We start from the raw sequence: 13,330 nt of genomic DNA, 5'->3' as shown, positions 1-13,330 counted from the left end.
ATGGCCCGAGCCACAGCCACACCATCAATCACTACACATGTTGGAGTCAGGGCTGTTTTCAAACTTGTCTACGAAATATTCTCTTCCAAAATGGAGAGTAGTTAAGCTTTGTTTGCTGGTCTCAAGTTTCCGTTTGTTGTAGCCAGTGATAGCAGTACAGTAGAGAGTTCTTGCCTCAGGAGGTTATCGACATCCATAGATACAAGTAGGCGTCTGAATAGTTCACGATCAGCTCTGATGACTGAGGTCTGTTGTTTTGTGTTTTTCTGTTGCTAACTGTACTGTATATATGGAAGCAAGAGTTTTTAACTTTGAGATTGGTGCACGTATGATGACAGCTTTATGCACAAGTCGATCAGCAACAAATGTCTATAAGATGTTTTGTCCTAACTGCTGTGCATTCAGCACACCTTGTATAATTGGTTCTTGGGGAATGTCACCAGTAGTGAGGCACACCAGCTCTGGGGATTACCTGTTGAACACTTGGAATAACTGGAACTTAGTAGGCAGCTTTTTAACATCCTCCTCATCCCTTGTCCGTGCTTTTGCCTGTCCACGAAATAAGTGCTTGTGCTGCAGAGAGCATTATGTAAGCGTTGCAATAGCTGGCCTGCTTAGTCCTAGGTCTTGGCATATTCTTTTTCCCTGCTTGCCTAAGTGGCCTCTTTGGACACCTACAGTGTATTTTTGGTATTTGCACATCCAGAGGTACTCTGTCTCTGAATGCATAGCCAGTGTGGCTCACTATCCAGACATTTTGCACCAGATGGCTGTTAGATCCCCGACTCCATGCAGAGCCCAACGACCGGGGAGACGACAATCCAGTTGCTCATGGATCCTGTTACTCACTAGCCAGAGCAAGCAGGGAGCAAACACCAGCACACATTGCTCACAACAGCTTTATTCAAAATGGAGCCAGCTTCAGGCCAGGTCCCAAAAAACACAACCAACTGGGATCCTGCACTGAACAGTAGGGTTTTTTTGACATTTTACACACCTTGGTTCATGCTCATGAACATTTCCTCCACCTTGGTTCCTCCTTTGTTCCACCCATATCTCCTCCTATCTCAAGCTCTGCCTCTGTTTACTTCATTAGCATGCAATTACCTATGCATTTCACGTATTTACATTCTTGAGAAAAGCTGCTCACAGCAATACGTGCTGCCAAACAGTGCAATGAACCGAAGTGCGTGATTCAAGAGATTTGGGAAAGAGTGCCATGTAACGTATTGACTAGAACATGTCAGTAGGTCACGTTCTGTAAAAGCTCTCTTCAAGGCACCGTTATTTGGGATGTCAATTAGTGCCATTTGGAATGTGTCAGGAGCATCGATGGCATCCGCTCCAAATGGATCTGCAAACAGCTTCAACTCATCGCTGTGTTCCCTGAAATCCACAAATCTTTGTTTGAATTCATCCAGCAGACGGCCGATCAGTGCAAAATACTTGTCATGGGTCACAGTCTCAGCACATCTTGTTAATAGTATTGCTGATGAAGTGGCGCTGGAGGGGATCAGGCCACGGGTCAGATGCCCAGCTGGAAACATTGAAAAGGGCTAGCTGAACGAGATGAGGGAGGCAGAAGGAATTTGATGAGGCTGGAGAGCCTTGGTAGCCTGGAGGAAGGCACTGTTTGTGTTACAGCCTGGAGGGAGAAAGGCTGAGTACTGTTTATTAGCCTGTAGAGGGAAGCGGGAAGTTTTTCTGTTTGACTTCCTTTGCTGAGAAGCCTTCAAATAAAGGACCTGGTTTGCAAGTTAAAAAGAAGTGTGGCTGACTCAAGTGAGGTGAGCTGGTAGAAAGCACTACAGCTCCCAGTGTTGAGTGTCTTCATAACAGACTTAGTTGTGCAGGGAAAAAGCAGGTTCCAGTTTTGGAGGTATTGTAGAGGAAGTAGTAATATGTAAGTACGTCTCGGCCGTGTGGAACAAGGAAATGAACGGTGGACGATGCCTCCGATTCCTGGCCTGGTTGTGAGAAAGACGATGGTGTTGTTGGCTCTGACAAAATAGGGTGAGGAGAGATTGAGGAAAGAAAAGTTCAGTTTTGGCCTCGTTACCTGGGTAAATAAAGTAGTCAAACTTGCTATAAGTTGGCCCAAGTTGAGAAACTAGATTTGAAGGGTTGTTGACTGTAACCATGCTGATCTAAGGCCGCAGGCAGACAAGGTTGTTTGGGTGGAAGTCATATCTTTTATTAGACCAACTAAATTGATAGCTTAAAATATCACATCTACCCACAGAACCCTGTCTGTCTAGAGTTGAAGGCCCATTCTGTTACAGGGGTAAAACCTATCCCATATTGTATGCTTCGTGTGTTCGCAGCTGGCATTTGTAAGGCTATTGTTTCGAGTCCATGCCATGCAGCCCTCATGCTAGAGAGTCTACCTGACACGTACACCTCCTCCCAAATTTTTAAAACCCAAAGTTTCATTTTAAAAAGTCAGGGATTTCTGTGATGTCTTTTGTTTGACCAGTGCATAGTTGACAGACGTATTGGACAAGCCTTTGGTCATCGAGGCTAAGGACAAGTTGCACATAAACCGGTATAAGTGATTGGAAACCAGTTCAAACCTGTAACAGAACTGCAGTTCAGTGTACATAAACTGCTTTCAAAATGGCCAAAACCGGTTTAAGATAAACCTGGATGAATGTAATATGAGACTTAATTTATTTAGGTGAAATTGGTTTACTGAACTTCTGTCCCAGTTCCCCTCCAAATTCAAACTCAACCCCCCCTGCACCCCTCTACCCCCCAGAGTGAGGGGGCTAGCCTTGTGCAGGCTGTCTGCTCCAGCCAGGCAGGGAAACATGCTGTAGCTTCCCCCGGTTTCTGGCCTGAGCACTGCAGACATATGGCTGCATTTCCAGAATCAAAATGAATGTCTGTTCACTTGCTTATTGGTTCAGCCTAATCTGCAAAGGTTGAATTGATTCAGCCTTGGGGTTTTCGACAGTCTTTTCTTAGCCCAAGTGCCCTTCCTCAGGTCGCATTTTAAACCTGTCCAGTTTGGCAGAGTCTGGCTGAATGCGTAGCGACCCTGTCTGGATTTCGCAGAACAGAACTCAGGCTAGGAGGGATCTCCACAGGTGACCTAGTCCATCCCCCTGCCTGGGGCGAATCATCCTTATCTGAGCCACCCTGTGCAGATCCAAAATGCAACCTCTCAGTAAAACTACCCCCAACCCTGACACCACATAAGCCTTAAGGCCCTAACCTGCCACAGGTAACACATGGGGAACGTGGCGGCCAACGTCCTGCTTCTGCAAAATGTTAATATTCACTCGAGAGATCTCGGGTAGATCTCCATGCCCACAGAGGAAGGCAGCCCCCTCGCCCCCCCAGCCCATACCAATCTGACCATGGGGTCAAATTTCTTTCTGAGCCCAAATACGGAGTCGGTCTGACTGTGAGCGGAGGGGCAAGACCCTCTAACCCAGGCTTGTCCAACATACGGCCCGCGGGCTGCCATGCAGCTCACCAAGCCATTTTCTCTGGCCCGAGGTCCTTCACTCGGGACAGGCGAGGAGTCCTGGTGCCTGCTGCACGCTGCACAGCGGCTGTGGGGCAGCGGCAAGGCGGGCAGGGCCGGCCTGTGGGCCCCAGCCAGCAGGGAGGGGAGCTGCTAACCCCCGCGGGGCCGGGCTCATCACGTGAGCCGGGTGCTGCTGCGGCTGCCCCAAGGGCTGCATAGCGTGGGGCTGCCCCAGCCTCGCCTGACAGGACGAGCTGGGGACAGCGCCTGCTACGTCTCCTTTGGCTCCGCCCCTTTGCCCCCGGCATCCAGCTCGCCTCCTGGGACCTGCCAGGCTCAGCGGGAATGGGGCGCGGTGCCTGGCGCAGGCAGTCGGCAGGGCAGGGTCGGGGGTCCTCAGCAGGCGGGATCCTGTGACACGTGTCCTGGCTGACTGCCAGATCCCGCGCTCTGGGCTCGCAGCGCTGGGGCTGCGTGCACGGTCACCATTGTGAGCAGGGCCGTGCGGGTGAGGGGCATACTTATAGGACACGGCACTATACACATACTTATAGGATGCAGACAAACCTGCAGCATGCTTATACGCTCGGTAGTGGTACGCTGGTTAGCACTACAGATGAAAGGGACTTGGGGGTCATGGTTGACCACAACATGAACGTGAGCCTTCAATGTGATGCTGCGGCTAGTAAAGCGAGCAAAACGCTGGCTTGCATCCATAGATGCTTCTCTAGCAAACCCCGGGACGTCATTCTCCGCTTGTACTTGGCCTTGGTGAGGCCGCAGCTGGAGTACTGCATCCAGTTTCGGGCGCCACAATTCAAAAAGGATGTGGAGAAGCTTGAGAGGGTGCAGAGGAGAGCCACGTGCATGATCAGAGGTCAGGAAAACAGACTTTATGATGAGAGGCTGAGAGCCATGGGTCTTCAGCCTGGAAAAGCGCAGGCTCAGGGGTGATCTGGTGGCCACCTATAAATTTATCAGGGGTGCTCATCAGGATCTGGGGGAACATCTATTCACCAGAGCGCCCCAAGGGATGACAAGATCGAACGGTCACAAACTCTGCCGCGACCGATTCAGGCTGGACGTAAGAAAGAATTTCTTCACTGTCCGAGCCCCCAAGGTTTGGAATAGACTGCCGCCGGAGGTGAAATGGGTGTTTAGTTGGTCTAATAAAAGACAGCACTTTTACCCAGAGAACCTTGTCTGCTGAATGAAACGGTGGCATCCCGACTACACAAGGTGCTTTGCTCAGGAAGGAACTCCTGCAGAGCAGACGTGTCTACTGACCTTTCTCTGCCGTTCCCTATCGGGCAAGGTTCCTCGCCCAAGGAAACGGGCTCTCTTGTGATATGAAAAGGAAACTAATATTCAAAAACACTGGACACTCGGCTTCCATCTCCTGCACCCCTTTGTGTTTGCAGATTCCTCTGACTTGTGCCCAGCTGGGGAGCGGGGCATGGGACATGGGGAGGAGGGCAGAGGGGCCCGGGCTGCAGGCACGACAGTGCTGGGAGTGGGGGATATGCCTCGCTGCCTCTTGCCCAGCCAGGACAGGCGGGGGGCGGGGGCATGATGCAGGTGCAGCTTGCTCCGGGCGGAAGGGGGCAAGCAGTAGCAGGGCATAAACCCCACTCCCAGCACTGCCATGCCCACATCCTGTGCCCCCTACCCTGGCTGGGTAAGTGGCAGCAAGGCATTGCCCGCCAGTTGCCCAGCCGGGGTTGGGGGGCACAGGATGCAGGTGCGTGGGGCTGGCCCAGTTTAGTGTGGCACTGTGTGCTTTTAGGTAGTTCTTGGCCACTCGCGCTGTCCCTCGGGCCCCGTGCCACTCATGAGGACCGCGTGTTAAGTCGGGATGACTCCTGCGTGCACGAAACTGGCCCCGCTGGGTGGTGCTTGGTGCCCATGCACACAGGACCTGGTCTGGCATGACAGGTGGTCTCCGTGAGTGGGCCCAGGTGATGTGGCAGAGGAGCGGCTGGTGCGAGGGGGGATATGCCAGGAGGCCCCAAGTGCCCCAGCCCTCACTGCTGCTCCCAGTGAGCTGTGGGCCGTGCAGGGGGGCTGCGGTACTGTGGGGGTGGGCCACGCAGGGGAGCTGTGGGCCCTGCGGGGAAGGCTGTGGTCCTGGGGGCAGCAGACCATGGGCTGTGGGGGGCAGGCTGTGCCCTGTTGCGGGGCAGAGGACCCACCCTTCCTGAGCAGCCCCCTCACACAGTTCCCACTCACCCACAGTCCCCCCACAATCCACCCACCCCCTGTCCCACCGCCCACCCCACACCATGTCCCACCCCGCTCCTGCAAACCGGTGCTGGCCGCAGGCTCTAGCTGCCCCTGGCTGCAGATCCGGGAGGAGCTGGGCAGGGTTATTTTGCCCCAAGTGGCACAACTTGCCCCACACCAAAGGGCATGTGCAGACACATGTGTTGAGGCAGAAATCCCCAGCTCAAATACGTGCCACTCCTATCTGAGCTGCTGCAAGCACACGGGCCTGCACGTGCGGACGTGCCCTAAGGGTGCAGAGAGAAGTGGAGCTCCCAGCTGTAACTCAGAACAAGTTTTGCAAAGCGATCTGAGTTACACCCTTACCCCAGACCAAACAGAAGGTCACTGCGGGTCCGGACGGGCGGGGATCTAGCTGCCCACTGGGAGCCTGCAAGCAGGTTCCCACAGCCAGGGCCAGGCGCTGTGCAGTCCTGGCTGTTTCCGAATGGGAGGGGGAAGGCATTGGAGGGAGCTGGTACTTGGGGCTCCGCACCTGGTGCTGGAGGGTGGAGTGGGGGAATTGGAGCCCCCCACCCCAACTTGGGGGCCTGCACTACACTGGCCCCAGCCTGTAGAGGGGGGCTGAAAACCCCCAGACTCAACTCCTGCTCCCTTGCCCCCTCCCACTCTGAAAGCACCGGCAGGTTGGGAGCCCCAGAAGACACGCGTTCCAGAAGACACTACGTTTTGAACATCTTTATCTGACACCACATGCAATGAGGGGTCAGATTTTTCCCCGGTGGGCCATTGAAGCTGCTTGCAGCCGTGCACTTGTGTTTGCTCACAGCTAGGACCAGCTTGTGGGGGACAGGGGTAAACAATGGACGTGGAAATTCAACTTTCACTTAGACTCCAAATATTGCCAGTTCCTCCTACCCTTTTCACACTGAATACTTTGAGCAAAAGGTTCTAGACCATACCTTTTCTTGAGGCAGGTCCCCAGGCTGGTCCTTGCGCAGGCTGGTTCTCCATATGGTCCTCGGTATGGTCCTCAGACAGGTCCCCAAGCTGGTCCTCGGGTAGATCCTCAGCCTCGTCCTCGGGCTGATCCCCAGGCTGGTCCCTGGGCTGGTCCTCAGGCAGCTCCCCAGGCTTGCCTTCGGGGTGGTCCCCGGGGTGGTCCCCAGGCTGGTCCTCATGCTGGACCTCAGGCTGGACCCTCGGCTGGTCCACGGGCTGGACCTTCAGCTGGTCCCCAAGGTGGTCCTCGGGCAGGTCCCCAGGCTGGTCTTCGGGGTGGTCCCCGGGCTGCTTCTCAGGCTGGACCCTCGGCTGGTCCTCAGGCAGGTCCCCAGGCTGCTCCTCATGTTGGAGCTCAGGCTGGTCCCCGGGCTGGTCTTCAGGCTGGTCCCCGCTCTGGCCTAAATACAACAATTTATTTGGAGCTAAATGAGCTGAGTGAAAATGGCTCTACCAGCCTTAGTTATGTGTTGCTATTTTATGAAAAGAAGCCACATCAATGACATTTTACAATAATTGTTCACAAAAAGAATCGCTCCGTCCTCCCTTTCTGATTCTTTCCCCGCCCCAACTGGAATCTCTCCTCTCTCTCTGTCTTAACTCAGTAACATCAGCTCCAGATCCTGTGCTACAAGATGTTAACCTCTTCATTTCTGCTGGCATTTCCCCTATAGTCTAACTCCATCAACACGTCTCTGTTTTCAAATCCTTCTTTAAAACCCACTTCTCTAAAACTCTTCTTACCTTCTTAACAGCACTGATTGCTGGCTCCCAAACTCTTGGGTTAGGCTCGCCTTGTCTGGTATTTCTTACAATATTCTGTAGGTACTGACAAGTGATGCTTTAGCCCATGATCAGCCGCTGACAGCACTCTACGACCAAGCACTGAGAGAAGGGCATGGCTGCAGAGCACTTTAAAAAATGCCTGATTGTCAGACCAATGAGCCCTCATTACATGAAGGTGCAGACTAAGGCGCTCCAAAGCAGAGCGCCTTCATTAACTTCTGTTAGGACATGCCAGGAGCAGGGCCGGGCTGAAGCAGCCTGGCCTTGTTCCTGGTGCTGTCCTTAGGATGCGGGCAGAGAAGCAGGGGCGACACAAAGGGAATGCACGGGGGTGCACCCCCTGAGAGCACCGGGGCACCCCTGTCATGCTGCGCTCCCTGTGTAGCCGGTGGGCAGGGTAGCAGGCAGGAGCACCAGTGCCCCTCCTGCGAGCGCTGGCCGGGGAGCGGGGCTGCCAGCTCCAATGGCCGCGCTGCTTCTGGAAGTGGTCACCAAGTTCCCGAAGCAGCGTGGCTGCTTTTATGGTGAGTGAGATCCAGGGCCCCGCAGGCAGCAGGATTGGCCACCAGGGGACCCCCCCCAACCAGTGGGATCGGCCTCTGGGGTTCCCCCAGTTGCTGACTGGTATCGGGGTGGGGCACATGCCCCCCCTTGACTCAAGAGCCACCAGACACCCATGTGGGGAAGGGAGGGGAGGGAGTTGTGTCTGGGGTTGCCCAGCCTGTGCTGGAGGGTTGGGCCGGTAGACTGGAGCCCCTCCTGCCCCAGACGTGGGGGGCCTCCAATCCACACACACACACACTCTCCAGCACAGCATGGGCAAACCCCAGAATGGACTTGTGTGTGTCTTATCTCTTGCCCCAGCCTTGCAGTCTAATCTACATGGGTGGGCCCTGCAGAGAGTCCTCATAGATTCATAGATTCATAGATGTTAGGGTCGGAAGGGACCTCAATAGATCAAGTCCGACCCCCTGCATAAGCAGGAAAGAGTGCTGGGTCTAGATGACGCCAGCTAGATACTCGTCTAACCTCCTCTTGAAGACCCCCAGGGTAGGGGAGAGCACCACCTCCCTTGGGAGCCCGTTCCAGACCTTGGCCACTCGAACTGTGAAGAAGTTTTTCCTTATGTCCAGTCTAAATCTGCTCTCTACTAGCTTGTGGCCATTGTTTCTTGTAACCCCCGGGGGCGCCTTGGTGAATAAATCCTCACCAATTCCCTTCTGTGCCCCCGTGATGAACTTATAGGCAGCCACAAGGTCGCCTCTCAACCTTCTCTTGCGGAGGCTGAAAAGGTCCAGTTTCTCTAGTCTCTCCTCGTAGGGCTTGGTCTGCAGGCACTTGACCATATGAGTTGCCCTTCTCTGTACCCTCTCCAGGTTATCCGCATCCTTCTTGAAGTGTGGCGCCCATTATTGCACGCAGTACTCCAACTGCGGTCTGACCAACGCCCTATAGAGGGGAAGTATCACCTCCCTGGACCTATTTGTCATGCATCTGCTGATGCACGATAAAGTGCCATTGGCTTTTCTGATGGCTTCGTCACACTGCCGGCTCATGTTCATGTTGGAGTCCACTAGGACTCCAAGATCCCTTTCCACCTCTGTGCCACCCAGCAGGTCATTCCCTAGGCTGTAGGTGTGCTGGACATTTTTCCTCCCTAGGTGCAGCACTTTGCATTTCTCCTTGTTGAACTGCATCCTGTTGTTTTCTGCCCACTTGTGCAACCTATCCAGGTCTGCCTGCAGCTGTTCCCTGCCCTCCGGCGTGTCCACTTCTCCCCATAGCTTTGTGTCATCTGCAAACTTGGACAGAGTACATTTCACTCCCTCGTCCAAGTCGCTGATGAAGACATTAAAGAGTATCGGTCCAAGGACCGAACCCTGCGGGACCCCACTGCCCACACCCTTCCAGGTCGAGACCGATCCATCTACCACGACTCTTTGGGTGCGACCCTCAAGCCAATTCGCCACCCACCGGACTGTGCAGTCATCCACATCACAGCCTCTTAACTTGTTCACCAGTATGGGGTGGGATACCGTATCGAAGGCCTTCCTGAAGTCTAAGTATACGACATCCACCCCTCCTCCTGTGTTCGGGCGTTTCGTAACCTGGTCATAGAAAGAGACTAGGTTGGTCAGGCACGATCTGCCCGCCACAAACCCATGCTGGTTTCCCCTCAGCATAATTTGCCCTGCCGGGCCCTGCCCCCACGAGATCCTCGTGGGGGGTCTCTAGAGTTCAGGCTGCATATAGAAAGCTCCGCCTGCATGTTTCTCACTAAAGAAATGCCTTCGACCAATGACTCCTCACTGAGCCTTTAAATGTGCTTGTGGAGAAAGCATGATGTACTTTGGAAAGAATAGCTCATTCAGCTCTATAACCATGAGCAAACCGGATGGACACAACACAAGTGATCACTCTAAGACAGCTCCTATCATACTCTCAGATTAGACACTGCCCTGCCCTCTCCGCACTCCCTGCTACACAGACAAGTTCATTGTAATTCGGAGCCGTTCTTTCAGGATGTGGATCATTTCGTTCTCATGCAAGGGACTGTCTGTCACTCAAAGTTCAAGACCCTTTTTCCAATATTACTGCAAGAAATAAATGTGGGAACAAAACCCCTGGAAACTTCTGCTGACTTTGAACAACAGTTGGATCTAAACATCGACCTGAACATTGTCTTGGCCCACTGGACCCAAACCAGGGACAGAGCCTCGTTAGACACATATTAGCAACCTTGCAGATACGAATGATTTTGGAGGCTGAAGAAAAAAGCAGTCGTGTTTTATGCAATGCATCTTGTATCCACATTTAAATGCCTGAGTTGACCTGGCGCTGTGCCCAAGTCTAAAATAACCCCTTCTTTCTGGAACACCCAGCAGGTCAATTTTCTGGGGTGAAATACTGCTTTTCTTTTGTTTCCCTTCTTTCATATATCATTTCCCTGCACTGCTGTGCCAAAGCTCGACACCAGTCCTAGTTCACACATTGCACCAGGTCTGAGAAGCATAACCACAAAGCTATTTGCCACAGGAAAGTTTCTACCTGGGTGAAGGACCATGTGTCAGTTGGACACTGGACATACATTGGTGCAGTGCCACAGCTCAGCGCTGTTTCAGCAGGTCTGCGCCCTGGCAATGTGAGTCTGTCCTGTGTCCTTGGATGCCCACAGCCCATCGCTCGCATAGGAAAAACCAGTGGGACGCACGTCCTGCGCCATGGCGCTCACTAGCAAGAGACGCCTCGTGGCAAAAAGGCTTTTGCCCGAAGCTGCCTTGGGTCAGAGCACAGTAACGTCTGATGAGATTTTCCTCTTTTGAAAGGAGACAACTGGGTAGAGAGCAGCTTTGGCCAGATTTCGCAGGTGCTGAAAGTCCAAAGGCAATTTGCCTCTTGGCTGCTGCTCTCGCTCCTGTGCGCTGGCAAAAGTCTCCGAAATGCCAAGTCCCCAGTTTCCAACCCGCACAACCAGGCCTGTGCTTCCACCCTGCAGGTTTGCATTTCAACCCACTCTTGACCTGCTCTCCCGGGAGAGATGCAACGGGGACAGCGCTAAAACCCCCCAAATCTGCAGGGCCTGGTCCTCTCATGTCAGTGATATCAGAATTCGCCCTGGTAATATAACTGTTGGTAACATTTACCCCCCAAATGCAATTCTTTGGTCAGGTTTGGGAGGTTAGGCAGCGATAGCTTGGGGAAAATTATAACTTACTCTCATTTTCTAGCTCTTCCCTCAGAAACTTGGCCAGGAGGTGTTGTGCCCCTTTCAGCATTTGGGAGCCAGGCATGTCTCCTTGCAAGTAGCAGACCAGTGTCTTTAAACTGGGGTAATCTGGTGCCTCCCTGAAGTCTTCTGGCATTGAAAGGAGCCAGGTGCTGAGGAGGAGGGCTAGTGGGCTGAAAACAAATACATTGACCAAATCCGGCCATGGTCAGTCTTTGAAACAGTGATATTTGTCACTCAGCCTGTATCGAGAAGATGGACATATTTCTTCTGTCATGAGCCAGCAAGGACTTCTGATCTGGGCGCCTTAGAAAGGACAGCTGCAATCTTTGACTAAACCTGGTTCTACGACTACCGCATCAATCTCATCTGTATTGCCCTTCCCTGCACCTTTTCTGATTGTAGGAGATCCTTTCTGAGAGGGGTGAACAAGAAAGGCTGTCCACTACTAGAAGCAGAAAAGCTGCTTTAATAGAGGGATGAATCTACCCTGGACACACAAGGGTTATTATCAGCATATACACCTGCATTCACGTGGAAGGGGTAATGCAGGCACACACACACGTGCTCCGTCCCGGCAGTGCCCAACATCTGTGTCCCGCAGGCGGGTGGGCATGGCCAGGTGCCTATCCAGCCAGATCCCAACAACAGGCCGGATCCCACTGCCCAGCTGCTGCTTCCTGTGGGCGCGTATTCCGCAAGGTATGGGGAAACCGGCCGTAGTTGCGTCCTGAGTGGGGCACCGGGTGGTGACACCAACCCAGACACACTCGGGGATGCCGGGTGCGAGAAAGAGATGAATACCGAAGGCAATGAGAAGACTTGAAGTTTTACTTACAGAACAGTTGAACAGTAGGTGATATAACTTGGAGAACGATACAGATGATGAACTATATACAGCAGCAAGGAATACAGATGACAGATGACAAACAAGTGACGGGTGGTGGTTGAAGCGAGGCAGTAAGCTATGGCGCTCGGAACAACCAGAGCAGCTTCTGCTGGTAACCTAGGGGTCTGACCAGGCCCCAAGACAGGTGATCAGTCTGTCTCAGGAGTCGGAGCCCGGGGACCCCGCACCAAGGCGCGCGGTCCCCTATATAAAATTTCTAGCCAATCCGAAAGCTCCCCTGATGCTAAGTTCTGGAACACATGGACATGCTGGCCAGCCATGCCCATTAGGTGGTTTTTGGTTGGCTAGACCACAGGTGATCACGCGCCGCTCACATGGAGGGTTAGATTGTGGACACACTCTGCCACCGCATCACCAGTCGCAAATGGTTGTGTCACTTAACCCATTTTTGGTACAATAATCTGGCGGGGTCACTTTATTTGTTGACACTTCCCAGAGCATACTCTACTCACACTTCCCAACCCCACCACCACCCAGTTCAGAATGGACTTTCCGATGGTGGGACTGCTAGGTCAGCTATCTTATCATGAATAATCCGAAGTATTCATCGTAATTTCGTAATGTGGTATGAAAACCTGTGGCATTCTCTGTGACACCCCCTGCCACAATGTCTTAGGACTAGATAATGCTAAAATGATGACAACTCCAAAAACCCATTCATGAAACTTGGTAGAAAGGTTGTTCCTGGGAGGGAAAAATGTGGTGTGAGGTCTTGCAGGTGAGACACTGCTCTTCTATTCACTAGTTAGTGGTTCTTTACTGCCCAGCCTGCGCACTTCAGTCTGCAGCGCGACAGGCCATGTGCTCGAGCGCTGCCCATACTAGTACCAAGGCTTTGCCCTTGGAGGGAACATTTCATCTGAGACTGTCAAAGGACTTGGCAAACAGCAGCTATGTCTCACCAATCTCGCAATGAAATACAATTCAAACCCAGAAACTGTGCTATTGCATTTGCTCTGCTTCTGTTGTACCCGGCATGCTTTTCCATTAAGGGCTTCAAAGTTGTCATGATGGAGCCTGAAGCAGTGTCCCAATTCTGTACTAAGGGCTGGAGTACTTGCTCCATGTAATAGGAGCCTGTCATCCTGGAGTGGCACCCTAGAGAAATAGGGCATTGACCCTTCTTGTGGCACTCCGGCCTTTCTCCGTACCTTGGAGTGCAAATATACGTATTCAAGAAGCCTTGCCCCTTGCCCCCTTACAAAGC

The sequence above is a fragment of the Alligator mississippiensis genome, chromosome 16, assembly GCF_030867095.1.
Source record: "Alligator mississippiensis isolate rAllMis1 chromosome 16, rAllMis1, whole genome shotgun sequence".
Lineage (NCBI taxonomy): Eukaryota > Metazoa > Chordata > Crocodylia > Alligatoridae > Alligator > Alligator mississippiensis.
This window is presented reverse-complemented; position numbering follows the sequence as displayed.